The following is a 13533-nucleotide window of genomic DNA, read 5'->3' on the forward strand; positions in this document are numbered from 1 at the left end:
TCTGAGTCCTTTATTCCCTTTTCAAAAATTATTTTTTCAAAAATATTATTTTTCTTTATCAAATTTTAATTTTTTTTCGTGAGTTTAGTGTCTTGTTCTAAGTTTGGTGTCAATTGCATATTTTATATTTTTCTTTAAAATTTTCGTATTAGTGTTCTTTGTTCTTCCTTGATCTTCAAGTTGTTCTTGTTTATTTTTCTTGTCTGATCTTTAATTTTTCTTGTTCTGTGTCTTTTCTTGTTTCACTTGTATTCTTTTTAAAGCATTAATCTTCCAAAAGGAATATACCTATTTAGAACAAGTGTTACATTTACTCCCAATTGGCTAGAGCGTTGGTCTATGTTCTTGGCAATTGGGCATCTTCTTTTTAAAATCTTTTTTTTTTCAAAAATAATTTTTCTTGAGTTAATCTTGTGCCAAACTTTAAGTTTGGTGTTTTCTTGTTGATCTTTATTTAATTTTCGAAAATTTATCTTGGTTTTCAAAAAAAAAAAATTTAAGTTTGGTGTTCTTTCTTTTGTTCTTGGTGTTCTTGTGAATCTTCAAGGTGTTCTTGAGTCTTTCTTGTGTTTTGATCTTAAAATTTTTAAGTTTGGTGTTCCTTGGTGTTTTCCCTCCAAAATTTTCGAAAATAAGGAGCATTAGATCTAAAAATTTTAAGTCTTGTGTCTTTTGTGTGTTTTTCTCTTTCATCATAAAATTCAAAATTCAAAAAAAAATTTATATCTTTTCTAACTAATTTTAAACTACATTTTCGAAATTTTTATATAAAAATTCAGATTTCAATTTCAAAATTTTTCAATTCTTATTTTTTTAATATATATTTTATTATCTTTTTCAAAAATTTTATCCTAACCACTTTCTCCTTTTCCTCAAATTTTTCAAAAATCTTCAAAAAAATATTTTCAATTTTTTATTTTTTTATATTTCTTTTATTTCGTTTTTATTTGTTTTATTTTTACTTTATTTTATAAAATAAATTTTTATAAAATAAATAATATCAACATCCATACAATCTCCTTTATTCCATCATGGAACTAAGTGGAAATGAACAGTCCAGGAGGACTCTGGGGTCATATGCTAACCCCACTACTGCTTCATATGGGAGTAGTATCTGTATACCCTCCAGTGGAGTTAGTAGCTTTGAGTTGAATCCTCAGCTCATTATTATGGTGCAGCAAAGCTGCCAGTATTCCGGTCTTCCACACGAAGAACCTACAGAGTTTCTGGCACAATTTTTGCAAATTGCTGACACAGTACATGATAAGGAAGTAGATCAGGATGTCTACAGATTATTACTGTTTTCATTTGCTGTAAAAGATCAAGCTAAGAGGTAGTTAAATAACTAACCTAAGAACAGCATAAAGACATGGAAACAGCTGTCAGAAAAATTCCCGAATCACTATTTCCCTCCAAAACGGATGACACAGCTAAGGCTAAGCATCCAAGGCTTTAAACAAGGAGATAATGAATCCCTTTATGATGCCTGGGAGAGATACGGAGAGATGCTAAGAAAATGCCCCTCTGAGATGTTTTCAGAATGGGTGCAATTAGACATCTTCTACTATGGGCTTACAGAAAAAGCTTAGATTTCTCTAGATCACTCAGCTGATGGATCTATACACATGAGAAAAACAATTGAAGAAGCCCAAGAACTCATTGATACAGTTGCCAGAAATCAGCATCTGTACCTAAGCAGTGAATCTTCCATGAAAGAAGAAGCTAAAACAGTAACTGCTGAACTCAGTCCTGTAGATCAGGCTAATGAATTCAATCAGCAATTAGACTTTCTAACTCAACAGCTAGCCGAATTCAAGGAAATACTACAGGAAACAAGAATGGCTAACAGGAATATGGAAGTTCAGTAAAAGCAAACAGAAAAGTAACTATCAAAACAAATAACAGATGAATGCCAAGCAGTTCAATTAAGAAGTGGGAAAACATTAAATACCTCACTTCAAAGCAGCAGGAAGCCAAGAAATGAACAAATGGCTACTCAACATCCCTCTGAGGACAATCAGAGCCCAGAGAGGAATAATGTTGGCGCTAAACGCCCAGACCATGCTCATTCCTGGCGTTCAACGCCAGAAACAAGCATGAATCCGGCGTTGAACGCCCAAAGGGAGCACAATTCTGGCGTTCAGACGCCAATAACAGATAAGGAGTTGGCGTCTAACGCCACTCCAGCTCCCGTCCCTGGCATTCAAACGCCAGTGGGGGATCAGTCACATACAAGTGCTGATAACAACCCTTCTAAAAAGGCTTCCCAATCCACATCTGTAGGCAATAAACCTGCAGCAACTAAGGTTGAGGAATACAAAGCCAAAATGCCTTATCCTCTAAAACTCCGCCAAGCAGAAGAGGATAAGCAATTTGCCCGCTTTGCAGACTATCTCAGGACTCTTGAAATAAAGATTCCGTTTGCAGAAGCACTTGAGCAAATACCCACTTATGCTAAGTTCATGAAAGAGATCTTAAGTCATAAGAAGGATTGGAGGGAAACTGAAAAAGTTTACCTCACTGAAGAATGCAGTGCAGTCATTCTAAAAAGCTTACCTGAGAAGCTTAAAGATCCCGGGAGCTTTATGATACCATGCACATTAGAGGGTAATTGTACCAAGCAAGCTCTATGTGATCTGGGGCAAGTATCAACCTAATACCTGCATCTATTATCACAAAGCTCGGTTTGACTGAAGAAGTCAAACCAACCCGGATATGTCTTCAACTTGCTGATGGCTCCATTAAATACCCATCAGGCGTGATTGAAGACATGATTGTCAAGGTTGGGCCATTTGCCTTTCCTACTGACTTTGTGGTGCTGGAAATGGAGGAGCACAAGAGTGCAACTCTCATTCTAGGAAGACCTTTCCTAGCAACTGGCCGAACCCTCATTGACGTCCAAAAAGGGGAAGTAACCCTGAGAGTCAATGAGGAGGAGTTCAAGTTGAATGTTGCCAAAGCCATGCAACATCCAGACACCCCAGATGACTGCATGAGTGTTGATATCATTGACTCTCTGGTAAGAGAGGTCAATATGGCTGAGAGTCTCGAATTAGAGCTAGAGGACATCTTTAAAGATGTTCAACTTGATTTGGAGGAATCAGAGAGAATAATAGAACCTCTGAAAATCCCTCAGGAAGAGGAGAAACCTCCCAAACCCAAGCTCAAACCATTACCACCATCCCTGAAATATGCATTTCTGGGAGAAGGTGATACCTTTCCTGTAATCATAAGCTTTACCTTAGAGCCACAGGAAGAGGAAGCACTAATTCAAGTGCTAAGGACATACAAGACAGCTCTTGGGTGGTCCATCAGTGATCTTAAGGGCATTAGCCCAGCCAGATGCATGTACAAGATCCTATTGGAGGGTGACGCCAAGCCAGTGGTCCAACCACAAAGGCGGCTGAATCCAGCCATGAAGGAAGTTGTGCAGAAGGAGGTCACTAAATTACTAGAGGCTGGGATTATTTATCCTATTTCTGACAGCCCCTGGGTAAGCCCTGTCCAAGTCATCCCTAAGAAGGGAGGCATGACAGTGGTTCATAATGAAAAAAATGAACTGGTTCCTACAAGAACAGTTACAGGGTGGCGTATGTGTATTGATTATAAAAGGCTCAATACAGCCACCAGAAATGATCATTTTCCTTTACCATTCATAGACCAGATGCTAGAAAGACTAGCAGGTCATGAATACTACTGCTTCCTGGATGGATATTCAGGTTATAATCAAATTACAGTAGATCCCCAGGATCAAGAGAAAACGGCATTCACATGCCCATCTGGAGTATTTGCATACAGAAGGATGCCATTTGGCTTGTGCAATGCACCTGTAACCTTTCAAAGGTGCATGCTCTCTATCTTCTCTGATATGGTAGAGAAGTTTCTGGAAGTCTTCATGGATGACTTTTCTGTATTTGGAGACTCATTCAGCTCCTGCCTTAACCATTTAGCACTTGTTCTGAAAAGATGCCAAGAGACCAACCTAGTTTTAAACTGGAAAAAATGTCACTTTATGGTGACTGAAGGGATTGTCCTTGGGCATAAAATTTCAAACAAGGGAATAGAGGTGGATCAAGCTAAAGTTGAAGTAATTGAAAAATTACCACCACCTGCCAATGTTAAGGCAATCAGAAGCTTTCTGGGGCATGCAGGATTCTATAGGAGGTTTATAAAGGATTTTTCAAAAATTGCAAAACCTCTGAGCAATCTGCTAGCTGCTGACACGCCATTTGTGTTTGACACAAAGTGTCTGCAGGCGTTTGAAACCCTGAAAGCTAAGCTGGTCACAGCACCAGTTATTTCTGCACCAGACTGGACATTACCCTTTGAACTAATGTGTGATGCCAGTGACCATACCATTGGTACAGTATTAGGATAGAGGTAAAACAAGCTTCTGCATGTCATTTATTATCCTAGCAGTGTTTTAAATGATGCCCAGAAAAATTACACAACCACAGAAAAAGAATTACTTGCAGTGGTTTATGCCATTGACAAGTTTAGATCGTACTTAGTAGGATCAAAAGTGATGAACAAAGCAGAGAACCAAGTAGCTGATCACCTGTCCCGGATAGAACCAGTAGCAGGAGCATCCCTCCCTCCTACTGAGATCTCTAAAACCTTTTCGGATGAACAATTGTTTGCTGTTCAGGAAGCTCTGTGGTTTGCAGACATTGCAAACTATAAGACACAAGGTTCTCCTTTTGTAACCATGGAGAGGAAGCATGAAAAGCTTCTCTCACTGCAGAGTCAACCAAAGCCCCCACAGTCTAACTCTAAGTTTGGTGTTGGGAGGCCACAACCAAACTCTAAGTTTGGTGTTGAACCCCCACATTCAAACTCTAAGTTTGATGTTGGGAGGTCCCAACCTTGCTCTGATTATCTGTGAGACTCCATGAGAGCTCACTGTCCAGCTAAGGACAATAAAGAAGCGCTTGCTGGGAGGCAACCCAGCCATTCACAAAATTTAATTTTATTTGTTTTTGCTAATTAATTTTACAGGTATATGTCAAAGTATCTTCAAAAGGTAAAATAGCAATTGATTGGATTCACAGAGTTACAAGGGAATTTGGAAGCTCACTGGCGTGAAAAAGCCAGTAAGAAACATTTTGGGCGTCCAACGCTGGTGCACGAAATTGCAATCACACTTTTGCAACCTCGCACAACTAACCAGCAAGTGCACTGGGTCATCCAAGTAATACCTTACGTGAGTAAGGGTCGATCCCACGGAGATTGTTGGCTTGAAGCAAGCTATGGTTATCTTGTAAATCTTAGTCAGGATATCAAAAATTATTAGGATTGATTGTGAAAAGCAAAAGAACATGAAATAAGTACTTGTTATGCAGTAATGGGGAATAGGTTGAGGTTTTGGAGATGCTCTGTCTTCTGAACCTCTGCTTTCCTACTGTCTTCTTCTTCAAACACGCAAGGCTCCCTCCATGGTAAGCTTTATGTAGGGTTTCACCATTGTCAGTGGCTACCTCCCATCCTCTCAGTGAAAACGTTCCTATGCTCTGTCACAGCATGGCTAATCATCTGTCGATTCTCGGTCAGGCCGGAATAGAATCCAGTGATTCTTTTGCGTCTGTCACTAACGCCCCGCCTGCTAGGAGTTTGAAGCACGTCACAGTCATTCAATCATTGAATCCTACTCAGAATACCACAGACAAGGTTTAGACCTTCCGGATTCTCTTGAATGCCGCCATCAGTTCTAGCTTATACCACGAAGATTCCGGTTAAAGAATCCAAGAGATATCTACTCAATCTAAGGTAGAACGGAGGTGGTTGTCAGGCACACGTTCATAGTTGAGAATGATGATGAGTGTCACGGATCATCACATTCATCCAGTTTAAGAACAAGTAATATCTTAGAATGGAAGCAAGCATGATTGAATGAGAAACTGTAGTAATTGCATTAATCCATCAAGACACAGCAGAGCTCCTCACCCCCAACCATGGGGTTTAGAGACTCATGCCGTGGAAGGTACACAAAGAAACGTGTAAAGTGTCATCAGGTGCAGATACAATGTCAAAAGATCCTATTAATAGTAAATTAGTAACCTAAGATTTTACAGAAATGAGTAAATGACAGAAAAATCCACTTCCGGGCCCACTTGGTGTGTGCTTGGGCTGAGCATTGAAGCTTTCATGTGTAGAGACCTTTTCTGGAGTTAAACGCCAGCTTTCATGCCAGTTTGGGCGCTTAACTCCAAGTTTTATGCCAGTTCCAGCGTTAAACGCTGGAATTTCTGAGGCTGATTTGCCACACCAGTTTGGGCCATCAAATCTCGGGCAAAGTATGGACTATCATATATTGCTGGAAAGCCCAGGATGTCTACTTTCCAATGCCATTGAGAGCGCGCCAATTAAACTTCTGTAGCTCCAGAAAATCCACTTCGAGTGCAGGGAGGTCAGAATCCAACAGCATCTGCAGTCCTTTTCAGTCTCTGAATCAGATTTTTGCTCAGGGCCCTCAATTTCAGCCAGAAAATACCTGAAATAACAGAAAAACACACAAACTCATAGTAAAGTCCAGAAAAGTGAATTTTAACTAAAAACTAATAGAAATATACTAAAAACTAACTAAATCATACTAAAAATATACTAAAAACAATGCCAAAAAGCGTACAAATTATCCGCTCATCACAACACCAAACTTAAATTGTTGCTTGTCCCCAAGCAACTGAAAATCAAATAAGATAAAAAGAAGAGAATATACTATAGACTCCAAATTATCAATGAAACTTAGCTCCAAATTAGATGAGCGGGACTAGTAGCTTTTTGCCTCCGAACAGTTTTGGCATCTCACTCTATCCTCTAAAATTCAGAATGATTGGCTTCTTTAGGAACTCAGAATCCAGATAGTGTTATTGATTCTCCTAGTTAAGTATGATGATTCTTGAACACAGCTACTTTATGAGTCTTGGCTGTGGCCCAAAGCACTCTGTCTTCCAGTATTACCACCGAATACATACATGCCACAGACACCTAATTGGGTGAACCTTTTCAGATTGTGACTCAGCTTTGCTAGAGTCCCCAATTAGAGGTGTCCAGGGTTCTTAAGCACACTCTTCTTGCCTTGGATCACAACTTTTATTTCTTTCTTTTTCTTCTTTTTTTTTTTCTTTTTTTTTTCGAATTTTTTTTTTGTATGCACTGCTTTTTCTTGCTTCAAGAATCATTTTTATGATTTTTCAGATCCTCAACAACATGTCTCTTTTTTTATCATTCTTTCAAAAGCCAACAATTTTAACATTCATGAATAACAAATTCGAAAGACATATGCACTGTTCAAGCATACATTCAGAAAACAGAAAGTATGGTCACCACATCAAACCAATTAAGCTAGTTTCAAGGATAAATTTCGAAATCCTGTACTTCTTGTTCTTTTATGATTAAAGCATTTTTCATTTAAGAGAGGTGATGGATTCATAGGACATTCATAGCTTTTAAGGCATAAACTTTAAATTTTATTAATTATGAATTAAGAACAAGACTCAGAAAATAAATATAAGATGAGACTAAAAATAGAAAATAAAAAGATTTAAATAGGCTCCTAATGATAGAGGTTTTCACAGAGTTAGGACTCAACAACCTTGATTTTGAGAAGTGGATGCTCCCTCAGCTTGAGGGGAGAACTATTGGCGTTTCAGTTCTTGAATCTCACGCCCCTGCTTCTCTTGTTCCTTCAGCAATTTGCAGAGCATGCAGTTCTGATTCTGCTGTTCTTCCTTAAGTTGCTCCATAGTCTCCTGCAACTTGGTGATAGATGCTTCCAGGCTGGCCCAGTAGCCAATTTCAGGGAATTCAGGGAGGAACTCCTACGCCCTCCTTTTGATAGAGTTGTCTTGTATTTGTCCTTCCATTGACTTCTTGGTGATTGGATGTTCAATGGGTATGAATTCATCTACTCCCATCTTCACCCCAGCCTCTTTGCAGAGCAAGGAGATCAAGCTTGGGTAAGCCAATTTGGCTTCAGTGGAATTCTTATTTGCAATTGTGTAGATCTCACAAGCAATCACATGATGAACCTCCACTTCTCTTCCAAGCATAATGCAATGAATCATCACTGCTCTCTTGATGGTGACCTCAGAACGGTTGCTAGTGGGTAGTATGGAGCGCCCAATAAAGTCTAGCCAACCTCTTGCAATTGGTTTGAGGTCTCCCCTCTTGAGTTGGTTTGGGACACCCTTAGAATTGGTTATCCATTTAGTTCCAGGGAGGCATATGTCCTCTAGAACTTGATCCAACCCTTTATCTGCTCTCACCATCCTCCTATTAAAGGATTCAGGATCATCTTGCAGTTGAGGTAATTTGAAGATTTCTCTTATTTTGTCCAGATGAAAGTACATAACTTTCCCTCTGACCATGGTTCTGTAGGTATGGTAAGCAGTTTCAGTCATTCTCTGCTTATCTGTTAGCCACAGATTTGAGTAGAATTCCTGAACCATGTTCCTTCCAACCTTTATTTCAGGATTGGTTAGAACTTCCCATCCTCTGTTTCGAATTTGCTCTTGGATCCCCGGATATTCATCTTCTTTCAGATCAAATTTAACTTCTGGGATCACTGACCTCAGACCCATTATTTTATGATAATGGTCTTCATGTTCTTTAGTTAAGAACTTCTCTTGATTCCAAAGATTCTTTGGATTATTCTCTTTCTTTCCTCTTAAATTGGTTTGTTTTCCCTTAGGAGCCATGATCTTGATGAATCTTGGCTTAGTGATCACGGAAGAGCACACCAAACTTAGAGGTTTGCTTGTCCTTGATGAGCGGATAATTTATACACTTTTTGGCATTATTTTTAGTATGTTTTTGGTAGTTTTAGTTGAGTTTTTAGTATATTTTTATTAGTTTTTAGTTAAAATTCACTTTTCTGGACTTTACTATGAGTTTGTGCGTTTTTCTGTGATTTCAGGTATTTTCTGGCTGAAATTGAGGGACCTGAGCAAAAATCTGATTCAGAGACTGAAAAGGACTGCAGATGCTGTTGGATTCTGACCTCCCTGCACTCGAAGTGGATTTTCTGGAGCTACAGAAGCCCAATTGGCGCGCTCTCAACGGCATTGGAAAGTAGACATCCTGGGCTTTCCAGCAATATATAATAGTCCATACTTTGCTCAAGATTTGATGGCCCAAACCGGCGTTCAAAGTCACCTACAGAAATTCCAGCGTTAAACGCCGGAACTGGCACCTAAATGGGAGTTAAACGCCCAAACTGGCATAAAAGCTGGAGTTTAACTCCAAGAAGAGTCTCTACACGAAAATGCTTCATTGCTCAGCCCAAGCACACACCAAGTGGGCCCGGAAGTGGATTTCTATGTCATTTACTCACCTCTGTACACCCTAGGCTACCAGTTTTCTATATATAGGACCTTTTACTATTGTATTTTCATCTTTGGATTGTTTTTAGATCCTTTGATCATCTTCGGACATCTAGTTCTTAGATCATTGGGAGGCTGGCCTCACGGCCATGCCTAGACCTTGTTCTTATGTATTTTCAACGGTGGAGTTTCTACACACCATAGATTAAGGTGTGGAGCTCTGCTGTACCTCGAGTATTAATGCAATTACTGTTGTTCTTGTTCTAAGATATCACTTGTTCTTCAATTTGATGAATGTGATGATCCGTGACACTCATCATCATTCTCACCTATGAACAAGGCGACTGACAACCATTCTTGTTCTACAAGCATACGAGGCTTAGTGAATATCTCTTGGATTCTTTAATCGGAATCTTCGTGGCATAGGCAGGACCTGATGGCGGCATTCAAGAGAATCCGGAAGGTCTAAACCTTGTCTGTGGTATTCTGAGTAGGATTCAATGATTGAATGACTGTGACGTGCTTCAAACCTGTAACCTACTGGGCGTTAGTGACAGACGCAAAAGAGGGATTCTATTCCGGTAGGGGAGGGAACCAAACCGGTGATTGGCCGCACTGTGACAGAGTGTATGAGCATTAGCTTTCACTGCGAGGATGGGAGGTAGCCACTGACAACGGTGAAACCCTACACGAGCTTGCCATGGAAAGGAGTAAGAAGGATTGGATGAAGGCAGTAGGAAAGCAGAGAGACGGAAGGGAAGGCATCTTCATACGCTTGTCTGAAGCTCTTACACCAATGATATACATAAGTATCTCTATCTTTATCTTTTATGTTATTTTCGTTTATCACTATACCCATTTGAGTCTGCCTGACTAAGATTTGCAAGGTGACCATAGCTTGCTTCATACCACCAATCTCCGTGGGATCGACCCTTACTCGCGTAAGGTATTACTTGGACGACCTAGTGCACTTGCTGGTTAGTTGTGCGAAGTTGTAGTGATCACAATTTCGTGCACCAAGTTTTTGGCGCCGTTGCCGGGGATTGTTCTTGTGTATGGACAACTGACGGTTCATCTTGTTGCTTAGATTAGGTATTATTTTTTTCAGAGTTCTTAAGAATGAATTCTAGTGTTTCAAAGTGATGTTTTTATCATCACCAAAGCTGATTGATCCTCATCAATTTAGCTCTTGAATGCAATGTCTTGCTGAAGCTTAGCTAGCTATGTCTAATTCCTTTAGACTAAAGCTTTAGACTAACATTGCATGATTCCTGGAATTCTCATTAAGAATTTTGATACCTTTATTTTCCTTTTCACCTAATTTTCGAAAAATAACAAAAAAAAATTACAAAAGCATAAAATCCAAAAATATTTCTTGTTTGAGTCTAGAGTCTCATCTTAAGTTTAGTGTCAATTGCATGTTTCTGTTCTTACTGCATTCATGCATGTGTCTTCTTAAGGATCTTCAAGTAATTCTTGATGATTTCTTACTCTGATCTTTGAATTCTTTTGACTTGAGTATTTATGTGTCTCATATAGTGTCAGTAGTATACAAACTGCTAAGTTTGGTGTCTTGCATGCATTGTTATTTGATTTTAGTTGCATTTTGATCATTCTTGATTATTAAAAATCCAAAAAATATTTTCAATTTGTGTCTTTTCAAGTCAATAATACAGAGAATTGAAGATTCAGAACATACTGCAGAGGAATTATACAGAAAAAGCTGAGCATTCGAAAATGCCCAGTGAAGAAAGCAGACTGGCGTTTAAACGCCAGCCAGGGTACCTGGTTGGGCGTTTAACGCCCAAAAAGGGTGCATTTTGGGCGTTAAACGCCAGAATGGATACCATTCTGGGCGTTTAACGCCAGGATGGTGCTGGGGGAAGATTTTGTTTTCAAATCAATTTTTTTTTTCAAGTTTTCAAAGTTTTTCAAAATCAAATCTTTTTCAAATCATATCTTTTCAATCAAATGTTTTCAAAATTAATTTCTTCCCTTTTTCAAAGATACTTACTAACAATTAATGATTTGATTGAACATTTTTCGCCTTTTCCGTTGAGGAAGGTTTTATGTTTGAATCATATCTTTTCTTGCTAGGCAAGTCATTAATTTTTAAAATCAAATCTTTTTAAAATGTTTTTCAAAGCATATTTTTTTTTAAAATTGTTTTCAAATCATATCTTTTAAAATTATTTTCAAATCAAATCTTTTCAATCATATCTTCTTAACCACATCTTTTTCAAAATAGTTTTCAATCAAATCTTTTTAATTTCTAATTTCAAAATCTTTTCCAAAAATCACTTGATTTCTTTCTCACTTGTATTTTCGAAAATCAATTAAGTGTTTTTCAAAATGTTTTCAAAATCTTTTTAATTAATTTTCGAAAAAAAAAATTACTTCCCTCCTTCTCACATCCTTCTATTTATGGAGTACTACTCCTTCTCAATGCACAATTCGAACCTCATCTAAGTAAAGTTCGAATTCTTCTTCTCCTTCTTCTTTCTATTTCTCTTTTCCTCTGACACCTCAAGGAATCTCTATACTGTGACATAGAGGATTCCACATTTTCTTGTTCTCTTCTCTTTCATATGAGCAGGAGCAGAGACAAAGGCATTCTTGTTGAAGCTGACCCTGAACCCGAAAGGACCTTAAAGAGAAAGCTAAGAGAAGCCAAAGCACAACTCTCTTTAGAGGACCTAACCGAATTCTTCAAAGAAGAAGAAGACATGGCAGCCGAAAATAATAACAATGCAAACAATGCAAGGAAGGTGCTGGGTGACTTTACTGCACCTACTCCTGATTTCTATGGGAGAAGCATCTCTATCCCTGCCATTGGAGCAAACAACTTTGAGCTTAAACCTCAATTAGTTTCTCTAATGCAACAGAATTGCAAGTTCCATGGACTTCCAATGGAAGATCCTCATCAGTTCTTAGCTGAATTCTTGCAAATCTGTGACACAGTCAAGACTAATGGGGTAGACCCTGAGGTCTATAGACTAATGCTATTCCCTTTTGCTGTAAGAGACAGAGCTAGAATATGGTTGGATTCACAACCTAAAGAAAGCCTGGATTCTTGGGAAAAGCTAGTCAATGCCTTCTTGGCAAAGTTCTTTCCACCACAAAGATGGAGTAAGCTTAGAGTGGAAGTCCAAACCTTCAGACAGAAGGATGGAGAATCCCTCTATGAAGCTTGGGAAAGATACAAACAATTAATCAGAAAATGTCCTTCTGACATGCTTTCTGAATGGAGCATCATAGGTATTTTCTATGATGGTCTCTCTGAACTATCCAAGATGTCTTTGGATAGCTCTGCTGGAGGATCTCTTCATCTGAAGAAGACGCCTACAGAGGCTCAAGAGCTAATTGAAATGGTTGCAAATAACCAATTCATGTACACTTCTGAAAGGAATCCTGTAAACAATGGAACTAGTCAGAAGAAAGGAGTTCTTGAGATTGACACTCTGAACGCCATTTTGGCTCAGAATAAAATATTGACTCAACAAGTCAATTTGATTTCTCAAAGTCTGTCTGGAATGCAAAATGCACCAAGCAGTACTAAGGAGGCTTCATCTGAGGAAGAAGCTTATGATCCTGAGAACCCTTCAATGGAAGAGGTGAATTACCTAGGAGAACCCTATGGTAACACCTATAATTCTTCATGGAGAAATCACCCAAATCTCTCATGGAAGAATCAAGAGAGACCTCAACAAGGTTTCAATAATAATGGTGGAAGAAACAGGTTTAGCAATGGCAAACCTTTTCCATCATCTTCTCAGCAACAGACAGAGAATCCTAAGCAGAACCCCTCTGACTTAGCAACCATGGTCTCTGATCTAATTAAAACCACTCAAAGTTTCATGACTGAAACAAGGTCTTCCATTAGGAATTTGGAAGCACAAGTGGGACAGCTGAGTAAGAAAATTACTGCACTCCCTCCAAGCACTCTTCCAAGCAATACAGAAGAAAATCCAAAAGGAGAGTGCAAAGCCATAAAAATGGCCGAATTTGGAGAGGATGGAGAGGAAGTGCACGTCACTGAGGAAGGCCTCAATGGGCGTGCACCAACCTCCAATGAGTTCCCCAATGAGGAACCATGGGAATCTGAGGCTCAAAATGAGACCATAGAGATTCCATTGGACTTACTTCTGCCTTTCATGAGCTCTGATGAGTATTCCTCCTCTGAAGAGGATGAGTATGTCACTGAAGAGCAAGT

The 13533-nt window shown here is 38.9% G+C and overlaps 1 non-coding gene across 1 annotated transcript; it reads right to left on the minus strand.

Annotated features, from left to right (window-relative positions):
* Window positions 1-12451: 12451 nt before the first annotated feature.
* Window positions 12452-12559, minus strand: LOC130953745 (small nucleolar RNA R71). Its single transcript, XR_009075907.1, has one exon. It is a non-coding gene; the product is annotated as a small nucleolar RNA R71 (small nucleolar RNA).
* Window positions 12560-13533: the final 974 nt, after the last annotated feature.

The sequence above is a fragment of the Arachis stenosperma genome, chromosome 9, assembly GCF_014773155.1.
Source record: "Arachis stenosperma cultivar V10309 chromosome 9, arast.V10309.gnm1.PFL2, whole genome shotgun sequence".
NCBI lineage: Eukaryota > Viridiplantae > Streptophyta > Magnoliopsida > Fabales > Fabaceae > Arachis > Arachis stenosperma.